The sequence below is a fragment of the Garra rufa genome, chromosome 1, assembly GCF_049309525.1.
Source record: "Garra rufa chromosome 1, GarRuf1.0, whole genome shotgun sequence".
In the NCBI taxonomy this organism is placed as follows: Eukaryota; Metazoa; Chordata; class Actinopteri; order Cypriniformes; family Cyprinidae; genus Garra; species Garra rufa.
In genome coordinates this window covers 104,044,658-104,070,694 of record NC_133361.1, presented here as the reverse complement: position 1 = coordinate 104,070,694, position 26,037 = coordinate 104,044,658, and the positions used below count along the sequence as shown (strand labels likewise).

The following is a 26,037-nucleotide window of genomic DNA, read 5'->3' as shown; positions in this document are numbered from 1 at the left end:
AGTGGGCTATTTAAAGATCAGCCTCCGTAAAAGCCAGCATATTATATAAATAGTGAAGAAAAGGCAAAAGCTTACAGCACCTGGTATTCCCAGGCGGTCTCCCATCCAAGTACTAAGCAGGCCCGACGCTGCTTAGCTTCCGAGATCAGACGAGATCGGGCGCTCTCAGCGCGGTATGGCCGTAAGCGAGGGCTGCTCCAAAAAGTGGGCTATTTAAAGATCAGCCTCCGTAAAAGCCAGCATATTATATAAATAGTGAAGAAAAGGCAAAAGCTTACAGCACCTGGTATTGCCAGGCGGTCTCCCATCCAAGTGTAACAATCGGCCTTATCAGCCGAGTTACAAGACTAAAATGGGGTCAGATTTAACTGTGAGAGATGACTAGTGGTTAAAAGAATGAGACATAAAAGAAGATTGGTTTAAATAGATTTGGTTTATTTACAAGGTTCACATAAAAGACTTTAAAACAACACGATAAAACGAGGTAAACGCTGTTAAAAGAATACAGTTCATTTGTCCATACCCTAAAAACAGTCCAAGAATCCCAGTGTGTTGATAAGTCCAATGTGAGTGTCCACCGGTGTATATACAATCCACAGAAAGTGTAATCCAAAGTTTGCAGGTGGTGAATGGAAAGGTGAGCTCTAAAATTAGCAACTCCTCAATCCAACAGTTTGGTGACTGTCCTTTGTTTGTCATGCTGCTCTCTTATACAGTTGTACTTCCTGCTTCCTGTCATGTGTCTAGTCACATGGCAGGCCAACCATCCATTTTTAAAGACACACACTCACTTAAAATGTTAAGAGTAATAAAATGGCCTAAAAAACATGTAAAACACTTAAAACTCTATAATACATTTAAATGATTGTAATAAATAGAGCGGTAAAACACGTCTTTCTAAAAGCCAGCATATTATATAAATAGTGAAGAAAAGGCAAAAGCTTACAGCACCTGGTATTCCCAGGCGGTCTCCCATCCAAGTACTAAGCAGGCCCGACGCTGCTTAGCTTCCGAGATCAGACGAGATCGGGCGCTCTCAGCGCGGTATGGCCGTAAGCGAGGGCTGCTCCAAAAAGTGGGCTATTTAAAGATCAGCCTCCGTAAAAGCCAGCATATTATATAAATAGTGAAGAAAAGGCAAAAGCTTACAGCACCTGGTATTCCCAGGCGGTCTCCCATCCAAGTGTAACAATCGGCCTTATCAGCCGAGTTACAAGACTAAAATGGGGTCAGATTTAACTGTGAGAGATGACTAGTGGTTAAAAGAATGAGACATAAAAGAAGATTGGTTTAAATAGATTTGGTTTATTTACAAGGTTCACATAAAAGACTTTAAAACAACACGATAAAACGAGGTAAACGCTGTTAAAAGCATACAGTTCATTTGTCCATACCCTAAAAGCAGTCCAAGAATCCCAGTGTGTTGATAAGTCCAATGTGAGTGTCCACCGGTGTATATACAATCCACAGAAAGTGTAATCCAAAGTTTGCAGGTGGTGAATGGAAAGGTGAGCTCTAAAATTAGCAACTCCTCAATCCAACAGTTTGGTGACTGTCCTTTGTTTGTCATGCTGCTCTCTTATACAGTTGTACTTCCTGCTTCCTGTCATGTGTCTAGTCACATGGCAGGCCAACCATCCATTTTTTAAAGACACACACTCACTTAAAATGTTAAGAGTAATAAAATGGCCTAAAAAACATGTAAAACACTTAAAACTCTATAATACATTTAAATGATTGTAATAAATAGAGCGGTAAAACACGTCTTTCTAAAAGCCAGCATATTATATAAATAGTGAAGAAAAGGCAAAAGCTTACAGCACCTGGTATTCCCAGGCGCACTCTCCTCTAAGTCCCTATACTGAGCAATTATTGACCAATCATTGAGCGCCGTTGAGCAAGTTGAGCATCTCAATCAACCAATCACTGAGCTCTGTTGAGCCGGCTGCTTCCTCAACCCACCAATCAGATGGCCGGACCGGATCAAGTGCATTATGTGAGTGACAAGCGTAAACAACCGTACTATCATCAATGGACTGAGATCGGTAACAGTGAGATCGGTAACGGCAAACAAGAGGTAAGTCCAGTATATTCTCCAGCTCCAGAAATGCTTTCTAACAGTTTTTTTTTTCCTGCATGGATTTACGTGCAGTAATTACAAAGCTATTAACTTTAAAGTTTTAAAAGCATTAATAGCGAAAATATAATCGCCCATCTAACTAAGTTACTAACATGAATCGTAAACTGCAGTAATTCTTGATAGTCTTTGTAATGTTTTACTAAAAAGTAAATACTTTGGAAATACCCAAACACAATCAGGGCTGGACATTAGGACTAACCTACTATCCAAATACAGGTAGATTTTACCTGTGGCTAGTAACACTAACGTTACTGTCACTTGCCAGTTTGTCCTGTTGGAATTGACTACTTACTGTACATTTAAATCGTTTAGGGCTGTTTTGTCCGGCTATCTCCACTAATCTAAACTATTTTGTCTATTTTTGTAGTAACTGATAAGTCATTAACAGTCAATAACATGTTAAAACACTGAAAACACAAGGCAATCAAAAATATAGTCTAAAATGATAAAACCATTACCTTTTGAACTTTTAGCTAATCACATGAAATATCACATTAAAAGGTAAATCAGATAACATCCATAAAGATTACTCAGTACTTGTGTAGTATTTTTTTTTATTACTATTATTTTACAAAATACCTTTTTACTTCTAATTTAAGTAATAGTAATAGCAGTACTGTTACTTGTGTACATGTTTTGCATCTCCTGGTCTTCCAGTGTTTAGTCCCCTGTACAGTTTGAAAAGAAGAAACTAATCTGAATCTGTTTCTGTTTTATTACAACAGATAAAAAAGCATGGATTTGGAGGGACACAAGTGCAGTGTATGTGGCAGTAGTTTCTCTGTGAAGTCCAACCTGACTCGGCACATGCAGCTTCATGGTCCAAAGGGATATGTGTGTGAAGTGTGTGGGAAAAGCTTCTCACTGAAACAGCAGCTGAGCAGCCACCAAAAACAGCACCTGTACCCATGCATCCGTCTGTACAGGCAGGGAGAGGCCAAGCTGCAGTGTACGGATGCAGCTAAGAGTGTGGCAGTGGCCCCCAGCAAAGCAGTAGACCCCAGCTGTCTGGATTCTGAAAAGGCGGAGGCTGCTGCAAAGAAAGCTGGAGGGGAAATGTGGAAAGGCCAGCTAGTTGTCACATTCGGCAAATATGCAGGACAGTCTTTCAGGTGGCTGCTCGAAAATGATGTGGGCTGGGTCATATGGCTGCTGTCTGAATATTGCCAGAAGGGTGAGAAGAACGATCTCCTAAAGTGGCAAAAGGAGCGATTGCTGCAGTATGCCAGAGAGTTCCCGCCTGTCACCTTTCATCTTGACAAACACTTGGAGGTAACTTTGACCCGTTAACTGAGATTAAATTATATTTACTGTTTTGTTTATAAAAAAAAAATGTAGTGCATGTGTAAATAAGTTAGGCACATATTAATGCACCTTCAATAGTAAAATCATCAATGTTTACTCTGCACAAAAGCTTGTGCTTTAGACATAGGAAGTGGTAACAGTGTAAGTACTTGTGTTTATGTGGTACAATACAACTCTGTATGTGTTTTTCTATAATTTCTTTATTTTCTGCATGAACAGGAGTCAAGGAAAGACAAAGGAAAGAAGGCTGAATCTACCCTTTCTAAGTTCCAGCAGGATCCTGACTATGCCAGTGATGCTGAATTGTTGGCAGCTGCTGGTAATTAACATTTAACACGGCATAACTCTATTTTGAAATTCATATAACATTTTCTTACTGATGTATTTCAAACATCTGACTAAATACACTGCCGAAATATCACACATTTTATGGCACTGATAATGACGACAGTAGGTTTTGGATTTCACTTTAATTTTCAGCAGGGTGAGGTATATTATCAAGCTAGCTGCCCCTTTTTCAGTGTAACAGATTTAATGCCTAAATGCTTTTTTTGGCATTTAGATAACACATACAAAAATCTATTTAATTTGTATATGTGATATGTTAGATTTTTTTATTATATTACAATATTTGTTTACACTATTGCCTATATTTTTTGTAGCAGCTCTATACTAAAATGTTTGTATTAAATATAATTTGTGTTCTCTAAAATAAGATCTGATAACATGGAAAATAGAAACAAACTTTGTTTATTGTGATAATGCTTGTGTTTGTCATTATATTCACATCTTAAGCAATGTGCTCAATACATTTTGTCTGATTTTTTCTACAGAGACTGTCCTTGAAGAGTCTGAGGTAGCGGTCTCCACACAGCTGACCACCTGGGGAGAGCTCACACCGGCTGTGAGTCAGGACTCTTCCCACAGCCTCAGCACATCTCAGGGAAGACCTTCTTCCCCTGTTGACACCTCTGCCTCAGAAACTGGTAACATCTTGCTGGAGGGCTGGCAGAAATACTGGGAGCATCCACCTCCATCTACACAAGCCAATGGTATAGCTCCTCCTAACATCAAGTGGCTGAAATGTGATGAGATGTATGGTCTGTTTGAGAGGCCTTCCAGGTACAAGAATGCCAAAGGAGATATTGTGGAGAGAAGGCTTTTAAAGGAGAAGATGCAGTTCCACCCACCCCCAATTCCTACTTCTGTCAAGGGAGGACTGCCCAACATGATGGCATTTTTCACAACCCCTGCCTTCTTCTGGCGCCCAGTTGGTGTGATGCAAGCCAAGATCCGCTGCCCTAGCTCCAACTGCCCTGCACCACCAGGTGAATACCTTGAAAAGAAAGGTTTTGGTAGTTATGCCAGGCAAGTGTGTGGGATGAAGTACAATTACACCCTGTTGACAGAGAAGCTGAAGTGTTCACATTGTGAAAAGATGAGGCGGGCAGTGAGTAAGACACATAGTGACGCAGACAGTGAAGATGAGGACAGTCATCATGTTCAGCAGTACATTTGGCTGGCACACAGTCCCAAGATTCTGATGAACTTGGCCCCGGCCATCAGAAGCATGTTTCCTGCCATACTGTGTGGGAAGCGTGCTATTGACAAAGGCGTGGTTACTCTTCTGAATGACAGGGTCAACAGTGTGTCCATGAACAAAGTCCAGAGAGTGCTGCAGCAGGGACATGATGAGTGGTATGTGGAGCGCCGTGACCTGTACCAGACTCTCCTGTATGAAGCCCACACAGCTGGATCTGCATCGTCTCAGAAGAGCATCCTGTCCTTTGTCAAAGCTGCTGGTACTTACACCCCTCCTCTGCCCCGGACTCCCCTTCCTTGTGCCCGTGTGCTGAGGCGTGCACACATGATCATGGAGATGGAGAGGATGCCTGTGTACAGAGCCTCAATCCTCAGTGTGACTGGAGAAATCCTCTGCATTGATGGTACAAGAAAGGTATGTGTATTGTATCAATTCATGAAGTTATGCAGACTTAATATTTATTTAGTCACTTTAAAGTGACTTGAGCCAGCTTATTGTTTTGAATAAGGGACTTTGGCCTCACTGTTCAGTGTTCAAATGTGATGGATACAAAATGTACATGCATTGTAATTCATATAAATTATATTGGACAGACAGGTTATTGTTAGATCTTATCAAATGAATGTTCTGCTTTGTGTTTTCCAGGTCCTTAAGAAGATATATGGTGATGGTCAGGGCACCATGCAGTATGTCACCAGTGTGCTGAACGAGTGGGGCCAGTTCTTGACCACAGTGGTGGTGGCAGCTGAGTCTGAGGGGTGTTACAGCCGTATGGCCAAAGGTCTGATGGGCCGCTTTGAACGAGCTAGGGCTCCTGCACCAACTGTCATATATGCAGATAACAACTGTTGTCGGTAGGTAATAACACATCCATATACCCTGATAAAATTTGTCATTCATTTAATGTTAAAAAAACAAAGAACACATGCTGAATTTATATTGTTTCAGTGACAGTGGTTCGTCCTTCCTGGAGAACCTGTTCGGGGACTGGGTGCAGAAGGGCACTGTGGTCAGACTGGACATTCGACACTGGCTGCACCGCTGGGATGCTGTTGTCATCAAACAGAGCCATGCCAAGTATGGGGTGTTCATGAGTGCCCTTGCAGGTGCAGTGCTGGCCTACTACAAGGACGATATGATGCTCCTAATCCAGGCAGTCAGGAAGGGCAACCAGGAGTTGTACGCCAGTCTTTCAGACGAGGACATGATAACCTTCCTCAAACCTCACCAGATCAGGTCCTATGTCAGACGGATCACCCGTGGGGTTGAGGTTAAGTGTACTATTAATCCATGTATAATCTTTATGTATAAGAAGCTCAAAACATACTTCACTAAAATTAACTAAGTTGTCACACTACTATATTTCATTTTGGAAATACTTCCAATTATTGAAATAATTTCACATTTTAAGCGATATAACTATATAAAATAAATGTGAATGATTGTTACAGGAGACAGCTTCAGCAATTGAGTCCATCATTACGGAGTTCAAGGGACCTGCAGGCCTTGACATTGATGGAATCCACCTGTTCAAATCAGCACAGGCAGTGGATTCTCACTGGGCAACTGCAAGCAAGCATCTTAGTTGTATGCAGGTGGGTAAACATTTTTGAACTAATCATTGTAAAATCATACAAACTCAAACTCACAGACACCATAATAAATAAGCAACGCATGTTTTATAGGACCCCCCTGGCATACAGCTGTATGTTTCAGTGAAGGTGGTGGTGCTGAATGGTGTCCGCCTGAACAAGTACAGGTGTCGGCGAGGCAGTAACTCCTTGGAGGGCTTGCACTCACACCTGTACAATGCCATTCCCTCACAGAGATGTGGAGTTATGCCATTCCAAGTAAGTATAAACAGCTTTAATATTTTAAAAAAATATTGATTACACAACATTGTTCATAAGCATATTTTACCTGTATCCTCCCTGCTTTTGTGCTACCCTCTCTTCCTGTGTGTATGTGAGCTCTATGCTGTTCACATAGCATCAACCGGGTGTATGAGATGCGCACACACACAAAATAGCCTATTGCGGACAAAAGACAAATTGTATGTCATGCTGCTGGGCGATGCCCACTTTGTAATCAAAATTAGTTTCTGATGTACAATAATGCATGAATGGTCATGTCTTTCAGGTGTATCTGATTGCATTTGCTGTGCAGTGGAACAGCCGCATGGAATCACTCCGGGTTGCTGGTGGTCATGGCAGGCAGACGTGGTGTATGGACCCACGGCAGATTCAGCGCCTGAATCAGCAGGCTGTTGTGCTCTTCGGTAAAGAGCATGTCCTCGAGCCCAACTTTGCCTCTCCAATGCCCTACCCTGCTGTATACAAGGACCCAGACGAGGAGGAGCTCCTTGGAGTAGAGTATGCCATGTGCCAGTCAACCAGCTTCACTGCAAGGGATTACTATGCCCAGCAAGGTACACAATCCTGCATTATAACAATATACATACATACTGAGCAGTCAAATACCTATAAATATCATGCATATTCTATCCATGACAAGTATGCATGATATAGTTCATTTTTATTTTACATAATATGAAACAAATGAACTGCAGCATCGCCATGTTGTATTAATTAGTCTACTGTTAGTTGTTGTAACTGCCTAGACACACTGGTGATTAGTACATTACATATTTGCAGTTGAGGAAGAGCAGGCCCGTGAAGAAGAGGAGACGGCTGAACAAGGCGAGGACAAGCTGTCAGATGAGGGCGTAGACATGGGTGCAGAGTCAGAGGAGGATCCTATGGACACTGTCAGTGACAAACATGTCATCCTCACTCAATCAGAACAGGTGGAGGAGGAGGACAGTCCTGCTCTGCAGGATGTGCTGATGACCCAGAGCCATCTGCATCTTCCTGGGCTGGAGGAAGTGGAAGCCTTGGCCCTTCTCATTTTAGAACTGGCAGACAACAGTGACCGTCACCTAGTGCCAGCTGACCTAAGGCTGAAGATTGGCAATGCAGTTGGTGCTCTGCATGAGCATGTCAGGTCTGCAGCCAACTTTGTAAAAAGGTATGAGTCAAGGTGGGGTTACACCCTGTTTGGCAGATGCTTGGGAGCTGACACACCTGAGACCAGAGCAGCACAGAAGACAAAGTTTTCCTGGATGAAGTACCCTCAGTCAGCCCAGGTGACTGAGGATAGTCGTCTGTTGTACCTCATTATTAAGATGCTGAAAAACCGGCCACCAGCCAGTCGTCTCACCTCCCCCACTAAAATCACCAATGCAATCAAGGGCCAGTATAAAAGGATTGTAGACCGAGTCAGAGACGATCCCATCCTCAAAGGTCTCTCCATTCCTCTGCCCAATCTGAATGCCAAGTCCATCTCTACATTCATGGCACGGGAAGAGAAGAAGGCTAACTACAGGGCAACAGTAATGCCAAAGGTGAAACCCCACCAAAGAGTGCTGTCAGAAGAACCAATGCCAGCAGCTCCGACTCTGCCAGAATCCCTTCCAGCTCCAGATCGACCTCAGGTTCAGTACCAGAGCCTACGTCATACAGCTGGGAAAAGGCATGGTCAGAAGCGGAAGTAAGTTGTTCAGTTCTTCATGTCACAAGTATGTGACTTTACTACTTTATTCAAATATGTGAACATATCTGAATTTATCAGCTGAGTGGTTTAAACTTAAACACAACAAACCACGTGAATTGATAGTCATACACATTATTTCTCATTAATTATACTCATCATCATATGTATGATTTATTTTTGCAGGGTTGATGTGGAAATGCTTGGGAACCGGCCCATTCAACCTAAACCCCCTGTGGCCACGTACATCCCACCCAGAGCGTCAGCAGCACCTGTCCTGGTAGTGGTTCCTGCACAGCCACAGGGACCATCTATGATGCTCTGTGGGGCATCCAGCAGTCAAGGGTTCATACCTTTCACACCACCTCCTGCGCTGACATCCAGACCAATCAAGCCTCATAAATCCATGAAGCCTTGTGGGGCCTGCCAAGTACCCCAGTGTGGTGGGCAGCGCAAGAGGTACACGCCCTCCAAAGACAAGGCTGCTGAAAGTAGCCAAAAAATATTTACCTATTGCCCAGCAACTAGGAAGTCCACCACTTCAGGTTTTGAAGGTGTTGTGTTCAACAGTTTTGAACACTTCAAAAGTGTAGTAGATGAGGAACTAAAAAAGAAAAAAAATAACAACTAGAGAGCCAACTCCATCTGCAACTACATCCCCCAAATCACATTCCCCAAGTCATATTTGCTACAATATCTGCCTGTTATACCAATTCATTATACACCACCTATAAAACACATACCTATTTTCTCATAGAAAAAAAGATGTGTTTTTAGTGAATGTAAATATCTGCTTAACATTGCATACTATTGCACTGCATTACCTCATCCCCTTGTATATAGTACGTATATTGTATATTGCTTAATGTGTACATGTATAAATCTTGTAATACGAATCCTGTAAATAATAACTTATTAGTTCCTATTTTGCTATATTTTCTGCTAAATTACATAATAATTAATGTTAATTCTATTCTGTTTACATTGTTTCCTTGTGTTAATGTTATTGTTGTTGTGTTGTTTATTTATTTCTAATATGTAGATATATATTGTTGAACAAATAAAATAAAAGAATGTTTCCAAATATATGATTCCTTTCACTGCTGTTTCCCCATTTGTCCACTTGATAGAGGTAAAGACTGTCACATGAAACTGTATTGAGTATAAGAGAGGCTGAATTACTTACCAGTAAGGTAAAGATAAAGTCTTTTTCTAAAATTCCATTAAGGCCCTTTTATGTGTACATTTTACATGCTCCCAGGGCGAATGGGGCCAATAGAGTGAATAATATCTCAGATATGAGCAAATTACACTTTGTTCAAGTACCCTAATATAGTTTCTTAGATTTTTTTTTCAGTGATCTTGCAAACATTGTAACTAAAAGTCTCAAGTTTATTTGTAAAGTGCATTCATTCATACTTCAAACAGATATGACAAACACATTTGTTACATTACTTGTTTTTTATTGTTTTAATTAAAGCATTATGTTTGTTACATTATGTGACAGACATCTTATTATTAAGCAATAAGGTTCGAGAGGCCGTGCTGTATCATGAATAAATTAGGCATATAAAACGGTTACCACACAATAAAAATATTAATATCAAAAATATATATTAATTTATATATATATTAGGTTGTACGTTTTCATAAAGTAAAATCATTAACTGCCTTCCGCTGTAAAAAGTAGTCCCTAACTGCTAAAGCTTTGTTTACGTTGCTAAGGAGGTTCAATGATACACAAAACCGTTGAGTGAAGCGGTCAAAGCCGTGCTGTATCATGAATACGACACAGCTGCTGACCAATCAGAATTGAGGAATGGAACTAACCGTTTTATAATACTTAATAAAACATTCAAGTCAGAGATTCTAGTCTTCATGGTCTTATTCACAAAAACATAAAAAAGAACAGTAAACCATTTCAGAGGTAAACAAGACTTAGTATTGATATCCCTCCCCTCTCCTCTCTTCTGTCTATTTCCATATGGCCCCTCCCCTCTCCTGCTAATCTGTTTACTTCTTTTTTTTTCACAGTGATCAGGACCCAGGATAGGGACTTGGAGGGGTCATGAGCCATTCCCAGGCGGTCTCCCATCCAAGTACTAAGCAGGCCCGACGCTGCTTAGCTTCCGAGATCAGACGAGATCGGGCGCTCTCAGCGCGGTATGGCCGTAAGCGAGGGCTGCTCCAAAAAGTGGGCTATTTAAAGATCAGTCTCCGTAAAAGCCAGCATATTATATAAATAGTGAAGAAAAGGCAAAAGCTTACAGCACCTGGTATTCCCAGGCGGTCTCCCATCCAAGTACTAAGCAGGCCCGACGCTACTTAGCTTCCGAGATCAGACGAGATCGGGCGCTCTCAGCGCGGTATGGCCGTAAGCGAGGGCTGCTCCAAAAAGTGGGCTATTTAAAGATCAGCCTCCGTAAAAGCCAGCATATTATATAAATAGTGAAGAAAAGGCAAAAGCTTACAGCACCTGGTATTCCCAGGCGGTCTCCCATCCAAGTGTAACAATCGGCCTTATCAGCCGAGTTACAAGACTAAAATGGGGTCAGATTTAACTGTGAGAGATGACTAGTGGTTAAAAGAATGAGACATAAAAGAAGATTGGTTTAAATAGATTTGGTTTATTTACAAGGTTCACATAAAAGACTTTAAAACAACACGATAAAACGAGGTAAACGCTGTTAAAAGAATACAGTTCATTTGTCCATACCCTAAAAACAGTCCAAGAATCCCAGTGTGTTGATAAGTCCAATGTGAGTGTCCACCGGTGTATATACAATCCACAGAAAGTGTAATCCAAAGTTTGCAGGTGGTGAATGGAAAGGTGAGCTCTAAAATTAGCAACTCCTCAATCCAACAGTTTGGTGACTGTCCTTTGTTTGTCATGCTGCTCTCTTATACAGTTGTACTTCCTGCTTCCTGTCATGTGTCTAGTCACATGGCAGGCCAACCATCCATTTTTAAAGACACACACTCACTTAAAATGTTAAGAGTAATAAAATGGCCTAAAAAACATGTAAAACACTTAAAACTCTATAATACATTTAAATGATTGTAATAAATAGAGCGGTAAAACACGTCTTTCTAAAAGCCAGCATATTATATAAATAGTGAAGAAAAGGCAAAAGCTTACAGCACCTGGTATTCCCAGGCGGTCTCCCATCCAAGTACTAAGCAGGCCCGACGCTGCTTAGCTTCCGAGATCAGACGAGATCGGGCGCTCTCAGCGCGGTATGGCCGTAAGCGAGGGCTGCTCCAAAAAGTGGGCTATTTAAAGATCAGCCTCCGTAAAAGCCAGCATATTATATAAATAGTGAAGAAAAGGCAAAAGCTTACAGCACCTGGTATTCCCAGGCGGTCTCCCATCCAAGTACTAAGCAGGCCCGACGCTGCTTAGCTTCCGAGATCAGACGAGATCGGGCGCTCTCAGCGCGGTATGGCCGTAAGCGAGGGCTGCTCCAAAAAGTGGGCTATTTAAAGATCAGCCTCCGTAAAAGCCAGCATATTATATAAATAGTGAAGAAAAGGCAAAAGCTTACAGCACCTGGTATTCCCAGGCGGTCTCCCATCCAAGTGTAACAATCGGCCTTATCAGCCGAGTTACAAGACTAAAATGGGATCAGATTTAACTGTGAGAGATGACTAGTGGTTAAAAGAATGAGACATAAAAGAAGATTGGTTTAAATAGATTTGGTTTATTTACAAGGTTCACATAAAAGACTTTAAAACAACACGATAAAACGAGGTAAACGCTGTTAAAAGAATACAGTTCATTTGTCCATACCCTAAAAACAGTCCAAGAATCCCAGTGTGTTGATAAGTCCAATGTGAGTGTCCACCGGTGTATATACAATCCACAGAAAGTGTAATCCAAAGTTTGCAGGTGGTGAATGGAAAGGTGAGCTCTAAAATTAGCAACTCCTCAATCCAACAGTTTGGTGACTGTCCTTTGTTTGTCATGCTGCTCTCTTATACAGTTGTACTTCCTGCTTCCTGTCATGTGTCTAGTCACATGGCAGGCCAACCATCCATTTTTTAAAGACACACACTCACTTAAAATGTTAAGAGTAATAAAATGGCCTAAAAAACATGTAAAACACTTAAAACTCTATAATACATTTAAATGATTGTAATAAATAGAGCGGTAAAACACGTCTTTCTAAAAGCCAGCATATTATATAAATAGTGAAGAAAAGGCAAAAGCTTACAGCACCTGGTATTCCCAGGCGGTCTCCCATCCAAGTACTAAGCAGGCCCGACGCTGCTTAGCTTCCGAGATCAGACGAGATCGGGCGCTCTCAGCGCGGTATGGCCGTAAGCGAGGGCTGCTTCAAAAAGTGGGCTATTTAAAGATCAGCCTCCGTAAAAGCCAGCATATTATATAAATAGTGAAGAAAAGGCAAAAGCTTACAGCACCTGGTATTCCCAGGCGGTCTCCCATCCAAGTACTAAGCAGGCCCGACGCTGCTTAGCTTCCGAGATCAGACGAGATCGGGCGCTCTTTTTTTTTTTTTTTTTTTTTTTTTTTTTTTCTTTATTTAAAAAAACATATTACATCACAAAAAGTACAAAATACATTTCACATTTTTTACATATGCAGATATGTACATTAATTCATTCATATTTCTGCCATTTCCATTGCAAACTATTTTCTGAATACTCTACCAATGTGTTTCCTTTTACAAACGTTTCAATAAAATCATCCTCTCTGTCACTCATTAGAAAATATTTCCATATTAAATTCACAGAGTTTTCCATTTTGTTTTTAAACAAAACCCATACATCAACTTTGCTTTTTTCATATTTTGATACATTTCTTCTTAGCCATATTACATTCTTTGCAATTGTTGTCAATAAAGTAAAGACATTCACATTACAACCTTTACCATTGTACCCAAATAAAACCATTTTTTCCCAAGCATTTTGTGTCATATTCTCATTATATTTTTCTTTCAGCATGGATTTTACAATTTTTTTCATTCTTCCCATAAAATCATCCAATTCTTCACAATAAAAAAATAGATGTAATAGACCTTCATCACTTTTCATGCATACCTTACACCTTGCATCTTTTTCTATCCCAATTTTACACAACCTCATTTCTGTTAAAATACCATTATGTCTTAATAAGAAATTAAAATCTTCTAAAATTGGATCCATATATTTCATTCCCACATTTTTCCAAATATCTATTTCATCTACATCATATCTTTCTTTCCAATAGCTGTTTGCCACAGGTTTAGCAAAAGCCCTTTCCCTAAAAACCAAATAAAAATCTTTTACTTTACATTCAAAAAAACACTTATTTTCACCATTTGTCTTTTTTAAATATAGCTCAGGCATGCCTTCATTCTCATCGTTTTCATTTTTTTCAATCCTTTCCACCCATCCTGTTGGTATTGCTTTCTTTAATTCATCGAACTGTTTTATCAGTGTTCCTTTTGTCACATTCCTTTCTATTTCAAAAATTGCATCCATAATTGCTTGTACTGGAAGATAACCATTTATTACTTCATATAAAATGTCTTTGACTTGTCTTACTCCTCCATCCCACCATTTCTTATAGTAAATTACATTCCCTTCATTTGTAACATTCGAGTTTAAAAACAGAGGTTGTTCTAACAGTTGCATTCTTCCTTTTGGTAAAATTAATACTTTATCTAAGAAAGATGACCAGGTTTCTAAAACTTCTTTATAAAAATTTGGTAGACCCATTAACATATATTTTTTTGTCTTCATCCACAGTGCGTTCCATCCCATGCTAAAATTACTAAATTTCTTTAAAAAATATTCCATTACATTTTTCCACATTGCCTTTCTCTTAACATCCATAAACCTTTTCACCAATTTAACTCTTAATGTTTTCATTCTTAACATTGGATCTAATAGCCCTAGTCCTCCTACATCAGTTCCACCAATAAGCGTATCATATGCAATTTTTGCTCTTCCCTTTCCCCATAAAAAATTTAAAACACTTTCTTTTATTCTTTTAAAAAACTCATAAGGCAATGGAGTTACACTCAGCACATACCAAATCTTAGAAAGCATTAAAGCATTTATCACTAATACCTTTCCCTTTAATGTTAAATTTCTTAATTTCCAAAATCTCAATCTTTGTTCCATTCCTTTTAATGCTCCCTCCCAATTAAAAACATCAGCTTTATTAAAATCCATACCCATCCAAATTCCTAAAAGTTTTATATGTTCTCCTTCTTCTTTAAAATGCATGTGCTGAGGTAATGTTTCCACATTCCCAATTCTCATACACAAGCTCTTTTCAATATTGACCTTAGCTCCAGACCCTTTACAATATTTCTCCACAATCCCCATTGCCTTAACAACACTTTGAATGTCTTCAACCAACAATGTTGTGTCATCTGCGTATTGGTAGATTGGCTCCTGTATATTACTTCCCTCTATTCTAATACCCTTTATCTCTGTATCTGCTTTTATTGCTAATCCCAAAGGTTCTGCTACTAGTGAATAAAGTAAAGCAGATAAAGGACATCCTTGCCTTATAGACCTTGTTAGTTGAAAACATTCTGATAAAAACCCATTGCATTTAATACACGTAAAAATATTAGAATAAAAGATCATAATCCACTTTCTAAAATTTTTCCCAAATCCAAATTCTTTGATAACATTTAGTAAATATCCATGCTCCACTCTATCAAAGGCTTTTTCTAAATCCAAACTTATTAAATATCCCTTCTTATTTTTTTCCTTCATATAAAACATTGTGTCTCTTATACTTTGAACAATATCTAGAATATCTTTATTTTGTATTCCATATGCCTGGGTAGTACTTATGATTTTAGGTAAAACTGTCCTTAATCTATTTGCTAACACCTTTGCTAAAATTTTGAAATCTGTATTTAGCATTGTTAAAGGCCTGTAATTCTTAAGATCATTAGGATTTCCTCTTTTTTTATAAATCATTTTAATCATTCCTATCTTCATTCTTTCACTTAACTCCTCTTTTTTAAAAATCTCATCATATACTTCTTTTAAAATTGGGACTAATATTTCTCTAAAATTCTTATAAAACTCGTTTGTTAACCCATCTATACCTGGGCTCTTTCCCAACGTTAACTGCTTTATTGCTGTGTCAATTTCCTCTTCTGTTATCTCATCATCACATAAAACCTTATCTTCCGTAGAGACCTTTACTTTTATTTGATTTAAAAAGAAATCTTCTTCTATTTTATCAACCCCTTGTCTCTTAAACATGTCTTCATAAAAATTCTTAATTACCAATAAAATCTCTTTTGTTCCTTGCTTTATGTCTCCATTTTTATCTAACACCTCCTTCATTAAATCTGCTCTTTGTCTATTTTTTTCTAAATCAAAAAAAAATTTTGTGCATCTTTCCCCCTCCACAACATATTTTGCTTTACTTCTAATGATCGCCCCCTTACATTTTTCATCTTCAATTTCCCTTAATTTTTCTCGTAAAATTAAGATTTTACCTATGTCTTCTTCATTTAGATTTTGCTCCTGTCTTTTTTCTTCTTTATCTATCTCTTTTCTTATCTCAGTTTCCTTTCTGATGTTAGCTTTTTTTAACAATTTACAAAATTGTATTGATAAACTCTTTATATCCAATTTCACGTTATCCCACCATATTCTTTTCTCTTCTGCGTAAATCTTATTTAATTTACTAACTTCTAATAGTTGTTTAATTCTTTCTTTGTAAGATTCTTCTTTTAAAATTGTTGCATTTAAGACCCACACCCCTGATCCTCTCTCCACTCTTACACAATCTAAAGTCATACATAAAAGAAAATGATCACTATACCCTACTTCCTTATAAAATACATTTTGGATATTTCCCTCCATTTCCTCCTTACATAAAACGTAATCAATTCTACTTTGTTTTATCTTATTCATTACCACTTGCACTCTTGAAAATTTTCTCTTTTTCCTATTTCTTTCCCGCCATATATCTATTAGATTACATTCCTTCATTATTTTCACCAATTCCTCTCTCCCTTTGTCTGTCTTAAAAACCATTTCACTTGCCAAATCCAATTCTGTAAAGACAGTATTGAAATCACCCATTAAAATAACATTCTGCCATGTTTTTAAATTAATATTCACTTTTTTAAAAAAATCTACTTTTCCCTTTTCTTCATTTGGTGCATGAATATTATAGATAATAAAAAACTCTTTTCCTTTTTCTATTTTCACCGCCATACTTTTTCCCACTCCATCATCCAATATTACTTGTTCTTTTTCACATACTCCTCTTTTAATTAGAACTGCAACCCCACAACCTACTTTATCATTTCCATTATTAAAATATATATTTCCATCCCATTTTGTTTCAAACCTTTTAACACTTTCATTTTTCCAATTTGTTTCCTGCAACACAATGACATCGGTATTTTTACATAAAACCTTCATCTTTTCAAATTTCTCCATATTCAGCAAACCCCTAGCATTCCATGACACAATTTTTAAAAACATAAAAAAACATACATTGAAAAATAAATCACAAAAACCAAACATTTTTTTTCTATTCTCCCTCCTCCTCCTCCATTAATGCTTGAAATCTATTTTCCCATAAAGTTTTTTCTTTACTCTGTTCTTTTTTTTTCTCAAGTCTCTTCTTCTTAGCAACTTCTAGATTTGGTATTACCTTAGTGATCCGTCTTCTTATAGTCTCTCTTCTATCCATTCTGAAGTCCATTTTCTCCCCTTCTTTCTTCTCCTCAGTTCTCTCTTTCTTTTCTTCCTCGTTACCTTTTGCATGTTGTTCCTCCATTTCTTCCAGTGCTCCTTGTGATATATTCAGTGGTGTCCATATTCCTTCGTCCATTGCTGCTTCTTGTCCATCCTCTTCCATCTCCTGATTCTTCTCATTGGTCTTTTTATTCCCTTCATTTTCTTTTGCAGTCTCTCCAGCATTTCCAAGTTCCGTCTCTTCCACCATTTGCCCACCCACATCTTCCAAATCTGTATTTTGCGTTCCATCCAAATCTGCTATCCAACACTCACATCTTGCCATCACTTTTCTGCACTCCGGGCACTTCACCGCATCACAGTCCCTTGCGAAATGCCCCTGTTCATCGCACTGATAGCACTTGAACTCTGGGCAGTTTTTGAACACGTGTCCAGGATTCATGCACAATCGACAGGTTTTAACCTGCCGATCATGCATAATCCGGAAGTACTGCGATCCTTCCTCCGTGTCAAATTTTGTGCTGTATGGCAAGGATATGACTTCTTTTGGGAATTTCACCCTTAGGTACCTTGTACCGTCTGCTATATCGGTGCCCGGATACATTCTTCTTTTGATTTCAGATGCAGGTGTCACTCCCCAATTATGTAATTTTTCCAAAATATCAGAATCAGCAATGTAGGCGGGCAAATGTATGAAAGAAACAACATACTCTCTTGTTTGTAATTTCCTTATCTCACACAGTTTTCCTTTTATCATCAAAAAATCCTCCAAGTCCTCGCATACATCCGTATTCGTCAGTGTGATTTCATACTCCTTTCCATGTCTGGGTCTCACTGCCAGTATCTTCCCCCCTCCAACTTTTCCGTTCACTGCTTTAATTATATCTTCAGCCCTCGCATCTCTCAGTTCTGTCAAATCCACTATCACTGTAGCCTCTTTCGAGTAAATCCTCTTATTATAATCCATACGTAGATGTCCAACTTGTTGTCCTTTATCCATTCCTTTGTTCAGTAACTCTCGTCTTTCTCCTGTCATATCCGTACCGTTAGCTGGTAATCCATCCATTGTAAAAAGTGCGTGAAGAGAAAAAAAAAAAAAAAATACTCCCCAGACAGCAAACTGCTGCTGGGAAGTGTGAAAACTAACAAAAACTCACTCAAAAATAAAAAATCTTAATTAACAAAACCCACTAAACAAAACAAAAAATAAGGTGAGCCTCTCTCACCAACTGCTTCCTAATGCTGCCACGTCACTTCCTGAACTGCTCAGTAGCGCCCTCAGGTGGCGGTATGGCCGTAAGCGAGGGCTGCTCCAAAAAGTGGGCTATTTAAAGATCAGCCTCCGTAAAAGCCAGCATATTATATAAATAGTGAAGAAAAGGCAAAAGCTTACAGCACCTGGTATTCCCAGGCGGTCTCCCATCCAAGTGTAACAATCGGCCTTATCAGCCGAGTTACAAAACTAAAATGGGGTCAGATTTAACTGTGAGAGATGACTAGTGGTTAAAAGAATGAGACATAAAAGAAGATTGGTTTAAATAGATTTGGTTTATTTACAAGGTTCACATAAAAGACTTTAAAACAACACGATAAAACGAGGTAAACGCTGTTAAAAGAATACAGTTCATTTGTCCATACCCTAAAAACAGTCCAAGAATCCCAGTGTGTTGATAAGTCCAATGTGAGTGTCCACCGGTGTATATACAATCCACAGAAAGTGTAATCCAAAGTTTGCAGGTGGTGAATGGAAAGGTGAGCTCTAAAATTAGCAACTCCTCAATCCAACAGTTTGGTGACTGTCCTTTGTTTGTCATGCTGCTCTCTTATACAGTTGTACTTCCTGCTTCCTGTCATGTGTCTAGTCACATGGCAGGCCAACCATCCATTTTTTAAAGACACACACTCACTTAAAATGTTAAGAGTAATAAAATGGCCTAAAAAACATGTAAAACACTTAAAACTCTATAATACATTTAAATGATTGTAATAAATAGAGCGGTAAAACACGTCTTTCTAAAAGCCAGCATATTATATAAATAGTGAAGAAAAGGCAAAAGCTTACAGCACCTGGTATTCCCAGGCGGTCTCCCATCCAAGTACTAAGCAGGCCCGACGCTGCTTAGCTTCCGAGATCAGACGAGATCGGGCGCTCTCAGCGCGGTATGGCCGTAAGCGAGGGCTGCTTCAAAAAGTGGGCTATTTAAAGATCAGCCTCCGTAAAAGCCAGCATATTATATAAATAGTGAAGAAAAGGCAAAAGCTTACAGCACCTGGTATTCCCAGGCGGTCTCCCATCCAAGTACTAAGCAGGCCCGACGCTGCTTAGCTTCCGAGATCAGACGAGATCGGGCGCTCTCAGCGCGGTATGGCCGTAAGCGAGGGCTGCTCCAAAAAGTGGGCTATTTAAAGATCAGCCTCCGTAAAAGCCAGCATATTATATAAATAGTGAAGAAAAGGCAAAAGCTTACAGCACCTGGTATTCCCAGGCGGTCTCCCATCCAAGTGTAACAATCGGCCTTATCAGCCGAGTTACAAGACTAAAATGGGGTCAGATTTAACTGTGAGAGATGACTAGTGGTTAAAAGAATGAGACATAAAAGAAGATTGGTTTAAATAGATTTGGTTTATTTACAAGGTTCACATAAAAGACTTTAAAACAACACGATAAAACGAGGTAAACGCTGTTAAAAGCATACAGTTCATTTGTCCATACCCTAAAAACAGTCCAAGAATCCCAGTGTGTTGATAAGTCCAATGTGAGTGTCCACCGGTGTATATACAATCCACAGAAAGTGTAATCCAAAGTTTGCAGGTGGTGAATGGAAAGGTGAGCTCTAAAATTAGCAACTCCTCAATCCAACAGTTTGGTGACTGTCCTTTGTTTGTCATGCTGCTCTCTTATACAGTTGTACTTCCTGCTTCCTGTCATGTGTCTAGTCACATGGCAGGCCAACCATCCATTTTTTAAAGACACACACTCACTTAAAATGTTAAGAGTAATAAAATGGCCTAAAAAACATGTAAAACACTTAAAACTCTATAATACATTTAAATGATTGTAATAAATAGAGCGGTAAAACACGTCTTTCTAAAAGCCAGCATATTATATAAATAGTGAAGAAAAGGCAAAAGCTTACAGCACCTGGTATTCCCAGGCGGTCTCCCATCCAAGTACTAAGCAGGCCCGACGCTGCTTAGCTTCCGAGATCAGACGAGATCGGGCGTTCTCAGCGCGGTATGGCCGTAAGCGAGGGCTGCTCCAAAAAGTGGGCTATTTAAAGATCAGCCTCCGTAAAAGCCAGCATATTATATAAATAGTGAAGAAAAGGCAAAAGCTTACAGCACCTGGTATTCCCAGGCGGTCTCCCATCCAAGTACTAAGCAGGCCCGACGCTGCTTAGCTTCCGAGATCAGACGAGATCGGGCGCTCTCAGCGCGGTATGGCCGTAAGCGAGGGCTGCTCCAAAAAGTGGGCTATTTAAAGATCAGCCTCCGTAAAAGCCAGCATATTATATAAATAGTGAAGAAAAGGCAAAAGCTTACAGCACCTGGTATTCCCAGGCGGTCTCCCATCCAAGTGTAACAATCGGCCTTATCAGCCGAGTTACAAGACTAAAATGGGGTCAGATTTAACTGTGAGAGATGACTAGTGGTTAAAAGAATGAGACATAAAAGAAGATTGGTTTAAATAGATTTGGTTTATTTACAAGGTTCACATAAAAGACTTTAAAACAACACGATAAAACGAGGTAAACGCTGTTAAAAGAATACAGTTCATTTGTCCATACCCTAAAAACAGTCCAAGAATCCCAGTGTGTTGATAAGTCCAATGTGAGTGTCCACCGGTGTATATACAATCCACAGAAAGTGTAATCCAAAGTTTGCAGGTGGTGAATGGAAAGGTGAGCTCTAAAATTAGCAACTCCTCAATCCAACAGTTTGGTGACTGTCCTTTGTTTGTCATGCTGCTCTCTTATACAGTTGTACTTCCTGCTTCCTGTCATGTGTCTAGTCACATGGCAGGCCAACCATCCATTTTTAAAGACACACACTCACTTAAAATGTTAAGAGTAATAAAATGGCCTAAAAAACATGTAAAACACTTAAAACTCTATAATACATTTAAATGATTGTAATAAATAGAGCGGTAAAACACGTCTTTCTAAAAGCCAGCATATTATATAAATAGTGAAGAAAAGGCAAAAGCTTACAGCACCTGGTATTCCCAGGCGGTCTCCCATCCAAGTACTAAGCAGGCCCGACGCTGCTTAGCTTCCGAGATCAGACGAGATCGGGCGCTCTCAGCGCGGTATGGCCGTAAGCGAGGGCTGCTCCAAAAAGTGGGCTATTTAAAGATCAGCCTCCGTAAAAGCCAGCATATTATATAAATAGTGAAGAAAAGGCAAAAGCTTACAGCACCTGGTATTCCCAGGCGGTCTCCCATCCAAGTACTAAGCAGGCCCGACGCTGCTTAGCTTCCGAGATCAGACGAGATCGGGCGCTCTCAGCGCGGTATGGCCGTAAGCGAGGGCTGCTCCAAAAAGTGGGCTATTTAAAGATCAGCCTCCGTAAAAGCCAGCATATTATATAAATAGTGAAGAAAAGGCAAAAGCTTACAGCACCTGGTATTCCCAGGCGGTCTCCCATCCAAGTGTAACAATCGGCCTTATCAGCCGAGTTACAAGACTAAAATGGGGTCAGATTTAACTGTGAGAGATGACTAGTGGTTAAAAGAATGAGACATAAAAGAAGATTGGTTTAAATAGATTTGGTTTATTTACAAGGTTCACATAAAAGACTTTAAAACAACACGATAAAACGAGGTAAACGCTGTTAAAAGCATACAGTTCATTTGTCCATACCCTAAAAACAGTCCAAGAATCCCAGTGTGTTGATAAGTCCAATGTGAGTGTCCACCGGTGTATATACAATCCACAGAAAGTGTAATCCAAAGTTTGCAGGTGGTGAATGGAAAGGTGAGCTCTAAAATTAGCAACTCCTCAATCCAACAGTTTGGTGACTGTCCTTTGTTTGTCATGCTGCTCTCTTATACAGTTGTACTTCCTGCTTCCTGTCATGTGTCTAGTCACATGGCAGGCCAACCATCCATTTTTTAAAGACACACACTCACTTAAAATGTTAAGAGTAATAAAATGGCCTAAAAAACATGTAAAACACTTAAAACTCTATAATACATTTAAATGATTGTAATAAATAGAGCGGTAAAACACGTCTTTCTAAAAGCCAGCATATTATATAAATAGTGAAGAAAAGGCAAAAGCTTACAGCACCTGGTATTCCCAGGCGGTCTCCCATCCAAGTACTAAGCAGGCCCGACGCTGCTTAGCTTCCGAGATCAGACGAGATCGGGCGCTCTCAGCGCGGTATGGCCGTAAGCTAGGGCTGCTCCAAAAAGTGGGCTATTTAAAGATCAGCCTCCGTAAAAGCCAGCATATTATATAAATAGTGAAGAAAAGGCAAAAGCTTACAGCACCTGGTATTCCCAGGCGGTCTCCCATCCAAGTGTAACAATCGGCCTTATCAGCCGAGTTACAAGACTAAAATGGGGTCAGATTTAACTGTGAGAGATGACTAGTGGTTAAAAGAATGAGACATAAAAGAAGATTGGTTTAAATAGATTTGGTTTATTTACAAGGTTCACATAAAAGACTTTAAAACAACACGATAAAACGAGGTAAACGCTGTTAAAAGAATACAGTTCATTTGTCCATACCCTAAAAACAGTCCAAGAATCCCAGTGTGTTGATAAGTCCAATGTGAGTGTCCACCGGTGTATATACAATCCACAGAAAGTGTAATCCAAAGTTTGCAGGTGGTGAATGGAAAGGTGAGCTCTAAAATTAGCAACTCCTCAATCCAACAGTTTGGTGACTGTCCTTTGTTTGTCATGCTGCTCTCTTATACAGTTGTACTTCCTGCTTCCTGTCATGTGTCTAGTCACATGGCAGGCCAACCATCCATTTTTTAAAGACACACACTCACTTAAAATGTTAAGAGTAATAAAATGGCCTAAAAAACATGTAAAACACTTAAAACTCTATAATACATTTAAATGATTGTAATAAATAGAGCGGTAAAACACGTCTTTCTAAAAGCCAGCATATTATATAAATAGTGAAGAAAAGGCAAAAGCTTACAGCACCTGGTATTCCCAGGCGGTCTCCCATCCAAGTACTAAGCAGGCCCGACGCTGCTTAGCTTCCGAGATCAGACGAGATCGGGCGCTCTCAGCGCGGTATGGCCGTAAGCGAGGGCTGCTCCAAAAAGTGGGCTATTTAAAGATCAGCCTCCGTAAAAGCCAGCATATTATATAAATAGTGAAGAAAAGGCAAAAGCTTACAGCACCTGGTATTCCCAGGCGGTCTCCCATCCAAGTACTAAGCAGGTCCGACGCTGCTTAGCTTCCGAGATCAGACGAGATCGGGCGCTCTCAGCGCGGTATGGCCGTAAGCGAGGGCTGCTCCAAAAAGTGGGCTATTTAAAGATCAGCCTCCGTAAAAGCCAGCATATTATATAAATAGTGAAGAAAAGGCAAAAGCTTACAGCACCTGGTATTCCCAGGCGGTCTCCCATCCAAGTACTAAGCAGGCCCGACGCTGCTTAGCTTCCGAGATCAGACGAGATCGGGCGCTCTCAGCGCGGTATGGCCGTAAGCTAGGGCTGCTCCAAAAAGTGGGCTATTTAAAGATCAGCCTCCGTAAAAGCCAGCATATTATATAAATAGTGAAGAAAAGGCAAAAGCTTACAGCACCTGGTATTCCCAGGCGGTCTCCCATCCAAGTGTAACAATCGGCCTTATCAGCCGAGTTACAAGACTAAAATGGGGTCAGATTTAACTGTGAGAGATGACTAGTGGTTAAAAGAATGAGACATAAAAGAAGATTGGTTTAAATAGATTTGGTTTATTTACAAGGTTCACATAAAAGACTTTAAAACAACACGATAAAACGAGGTAAACGCTGTTAAAAGAATACAGTTCATTTGTCCATACCCTAAAAACAGTCCAAGAATCCCAGTGTGTTGATAAGTCCAATGTGAGTGTCCACCGGTGTATATACAATCCACAGAAAGTGTAATCCAAAGTTTGCAGGTGGTGAATGGAAAGGTGAGCTCTAAAATTAGCAACTCCTCAATCCAACAGTTTGGTGACTGTCCTTTGTTTGTCATGCTGCTCTCTTATACAGTTGTACTTCCTGCTTCCTGTCATGTGTCTAGTCACATGGCAGGCCAACCATCCATTTTTTAAAGACACACACTCACTTAAAATGTTAAGAGTAATAAAATGGCCTAAAAAACATGTAAAACACTTAAAACTCTATAATACATTTAAATGATTGTAATAAATAGAGCGGTAAAACACGTCTTTCTAAAAGCCAGCATATTATATAAATAGTGAAGAAAAGGCAAAAGCTTACAGCACCTGGTATTCCCAGGCGGTCTCCCATCCAAGTACTAAGCAGGCCCGACGCTGCTTAGCTTCCGAGATCAGACGAGATCGGGCGCTCTCAGCGCGGTATGGCCGTAAGCGAGGGCTGCTCCAAAAAGTGGGCTATTTAAAGATCAGCCTCCGTAAAAGCCAGCATATTATATAAATAGTGAAGAAAAGGCAAAAGCTTACAGCACCTGGTATTCCCAGGCGGTCTCCCATCCAAGTACTAAGCAGGTCCGACGCTGCTTAGCTTCCGAGATCAGACGAGATCGGGCGCTCTCAGCGCGGTATGGCCGTAAGCGAGGGCTGCTCCAAAAAGTGGGCTATTTAAAGATCAGCCTCCGTAAAAGCCAGCATATTATATAAATAGTGAAGAAAAGGCAAAAGCTTACAGCACCTGGTATTCCCAGGCGGTCTCCCATCCAAGTGTAACAATCGGCCTTATCAGCCGAGTTACAAGACTAAAATGGGGTCAGATTTAACTGTGAGAGATGACTAGTGGTTAAAAGAATGAGACATAAAAGAAGATTGGTTTAAATAGATTTGGTTTATTTACAAGGTTCACATAAAAGACTTTAAAACAACACGATAAAACGAGGTAAACGCTGTTAAAAGAATACAGTTCATTTGTCCATACCCTAAAAACAGTCCAAGAATCCCAGTGTGTTGATAAGTCCAATGTGAGTGTCCACCGGTGTATATACAATCCACAGAAAGTGTAATCCAAAGTTTGCAGGTGGTGAATGGAAAGGTGAGCTCTAAAATTAGCAACTCCTCAATCCAACAGTTTGGTGACTGTCCTTTGTTTGTCATGCTGCTCTCTAATACAGTTGTACTTCCTGCTTCCTGTCATGTGTCTAGTCACATGGCAGGCCAACCATCCATTTTTAAAGACACACACTCACTTAAAATGTTAAGAGTAATAAAATGGCCTAAAAAACATGTAAAACACTTAAAACTCTATAATACATTTAAATGATTGTAATAAATAGAGCGGTAAAACACGTCTTTCTAAAAGCCAGCATATTATATAAATAGTGAAGAAAAGGCAAAAGCTTACAGCACCTGGTATTCCCAGGCGGTCTCCCATCCAAGTACTAAGCAGGCCCGACGCTGCTTAGCTTCCGAAATCAGACGAGATCGGGCGCTCTCAGCGCGGTATGGCCGTAAGCGAGGGCTGCTCCAAAAAGTGGGCTATTTAAAGATCAGCCTCCGTAAAAGCCAGCATATTATATAAATAGTGAAGAAAAGGCAAAAGCTTACAGCACCTGGTATTCCCAGGCGGTCTCCCATCCAAGTACTAAGCAGGCCCGACGCTGCTTAGCTTCCGAGATCAGACGAGATCGGGCGCTCTCAGCG

General features: G+C 39.9%; 20 non-coding genes and 1 pseudogene across 20 annotated transcripts in view; all 21 read right to left on the bottom strand.

Moving 5' to 3' along the window:
- Window positions 1-68: 68 nt before the first annotated feature.
- On the bottom strand, window positions 69-187 carry LOC141299983 (5S ribosomal RNA). The gene has a single exon (XR_012341895.1). It is a non-coding gene; the product is annotated as a 5S ribosomal RNA (ribosomal RNA).
- Window positions 188-939: 752 nt separating this feature from the next.
- Window positions 940-1,058, bottom strand: LOC141299975 (5S ribosomal RNA). Its single transcript, XR_012341894.1, has one exon. It is a non-coding gene; the product is annotated as a 5S ribosomal RNA (ribosomal RNA).
- Window positions 1,059-10,591: 9,533 nt separating this feature from the next.
- Window positions 10,592-10,714, bottom strand: LOC141346618 (5S ribosomal RNA; annotated as a pseudogene).
- An 84-nt stretch (window positions 10,715-10,798) lies between these two features.
- On the bottom strand, window positions 10,799-10,917 carry LOC141317705 (5S ribosomal RNA). The gene has a single exon (XR_012352067.1). It is a non-coding gene; the product is annotated as a 5S ribosomal RNA (ribosomal RNA).
- Window positions 10,918-11,669: 752 nt separating this feature from the next.
- LOC141299965 (5S ribosomal RNA) lies at window positions 11,670-11,788 on the bottom strand. Its single transcript, XR_012341892.1, has one exon. It is a non-coding gene; the product is annotated as a 5S ribosomal RNA (ribosomal RNA).
- Window positions 11,789-11,872: 84 nt separating this feature from the next.
- On the bottom strand, window positions 11,873-11,991 carry LOC141299954 (5S ribosomal RNA). The gene has a single exon (XR_012341891.1). It is a non-coding gene; the product is annotated as a 5S ribosomal RNA (ribosomal RNA).
- A 753-nt stretch (window positions 11,992-12,744) lies between these two features.
- LOC141299932 (5S ribosomal RNA) lies at window positions 12,745-12,863 on the bottom strand. Its single transcript, XR_012341889.1, has one exon. It is a non-coding gene; the product is annotated as a 5S ribosomal RNA (ribosomal RNA).
- Window positions 12,864-19,283: 6,420 nt separating this feature from the next.
- LOC141299921 (5S ribosomal RNA) lies at window positions 19,284-19,402 on the bottom strand. The gene has a single exon (XR_012341885.1). It is a non-coding gene; the product is annotated as a 5S ribosomal RNA (ribosomal RNA).
- Window positions 19,403-19,486: 84 nt separating this feature from the next.
- LOC141299916 (5S ribosomal RNA) lies at window positions 19,487-19,605 on the bottom strand. The gene has a single exon (XR_012341878.1). It is a non-coding gene; the product is annotated as a 5S ribosomal RNA (ribosomal RNA).
- Window positions 19,606-20,358: 753 nt separating this feature from the next.
- LOC141312672 (5S ribosomal RNA) lies at window positions 20,359-20,477 on the bottom strand. Its single transcript, XR_012349252.1, has one exon. It is a non-coding gene; the product is annotated as a 5S ribosomal RNA (ribosomal RNA).
- An 84-nt stretch (window positions 20,478-20,561) lies between these two features.
- LOC141299912 (5S ribosomal RNA) lies at window positions 20,562-20,680 on the bottom strand. The gene has a single exon (XR_012341876.1). It is a non-coding gene; the product is annotated as a 5S ribosomal RNA (ribosomal RNA).
- Window positions 20,681-21,432: 752 nt separating this feature from the next.
- LOC141299905 (5S ribosomal RNA) lies at window positions 21,433-21,551 on the bottom strand. The gene has a single exon (XR_012341875.1). It is a non-coding gene; the product is annotated as a 5S ribosomal RNA (ribosomal RNA).
- An 84-nt stretch (window positions 21,552-21,635) lies between these two features.
- Window positions 21,636-21,754, bottom strand: LOC141299897 (5S ribosomal RNA). Its single transcript, XR_012341873.1, has one exon. It is a non-coding gene; the product is annotated as a 5S ribosomal RNA (ribosomal RNA).
- A 753-nt stretch (window positions 21,755-22,507) lies between these two features.
- On the bottom strand, window positions 22,508-22,626 carry LOC141299892 (5S ribosomal RNA). The gene has a single exon (XR_012341872.1). It is a non-coding gene; the product is annotated as a 5S ribosomal RNA (ribosomal RNA).
- Window positions 22,627-23,379: 753 nt separating this feature from the next.
- On the bottom strand, window positions 23,380-23,498 carry LOC141299884 (5S ribosomal RNA). Its single transcript, XR_012341871.1, has one exon. It is a non-coding gene; the product is annotated as a 5S ribosomal RNA (ribosomal RNA).
- Window positions 23,499-23,582: 84 nt separating this feature from the next.
- On the bottom strand, window positions 23,583-23,701 carry LOC141317560 (5S ribosomal RNA). Its single transcript, XR_012351932.1, has one exon. It is a non-coding gene; the product is annotated as a 5S ribosomal RNA (ribosomal RNA).
- Window positions 23,702-23,785: 84 nt separating this feature from the next.
- Window positions 23,786-23,904, bottom strand: LOC141299879 (5S ribosomal RNA). The gene has a single exon (XR_012341870.1). It is a non-coding gene; the product is annotated as a 5S ribosomal RNA (ribosomal RNA).
- Window positions 23,905-24,657: 753 nt separating this feature from the next.
- Window positions 24,658-24,776, bottom strand: LOC141299870 (5S ribosomal RNA). The gene has a single exon (XR_012341868.1). It is a non-coding gene; the product is annotated as a 5S ribosomal RNA (ribosomal RNA).
- An 84-nt stretch (window positions 24,777-24,860) lies between these two features.
- On the bottom strand, window positions 24,861-24,979 carry LOC141317559 (5S ribosomal RNA). Its single transcript, XR_012351931.1, has one exon. It is a non-coding gene; the product is annotated as a 5S ribosomal RNA (ribosomal RNA).
- A 752-nt stretch (window positions 24,980-25,731) lies between these two features.
- Window positions 25,732-25,850, bottom strand: LOC141318047 (5S ribosomal RNA). Its single transcript, XR_012352387.1, has one exon. It is a non-coding gene; the product is annotated as a 5S ribosomal RNA (ribosomal RNA).
- Window positions 25,851-25,934: 84 nt separating this feature from the next.
- LOC141299856 (5S ribosomal RNA) overlaps window positions 25,935-26,037 on the bottom strand; it is a 119-nt gene continuing 16 nt past the window's right edge. The window contains exon 1 of the ribosomal RNA XR_012341865.1: window positions 25,935-26,037. This exon is cut by the window's right edge and continues 16 nt beyond it. This is a non-coding gene — a ribosomal RNA (5S ribosomal RNA).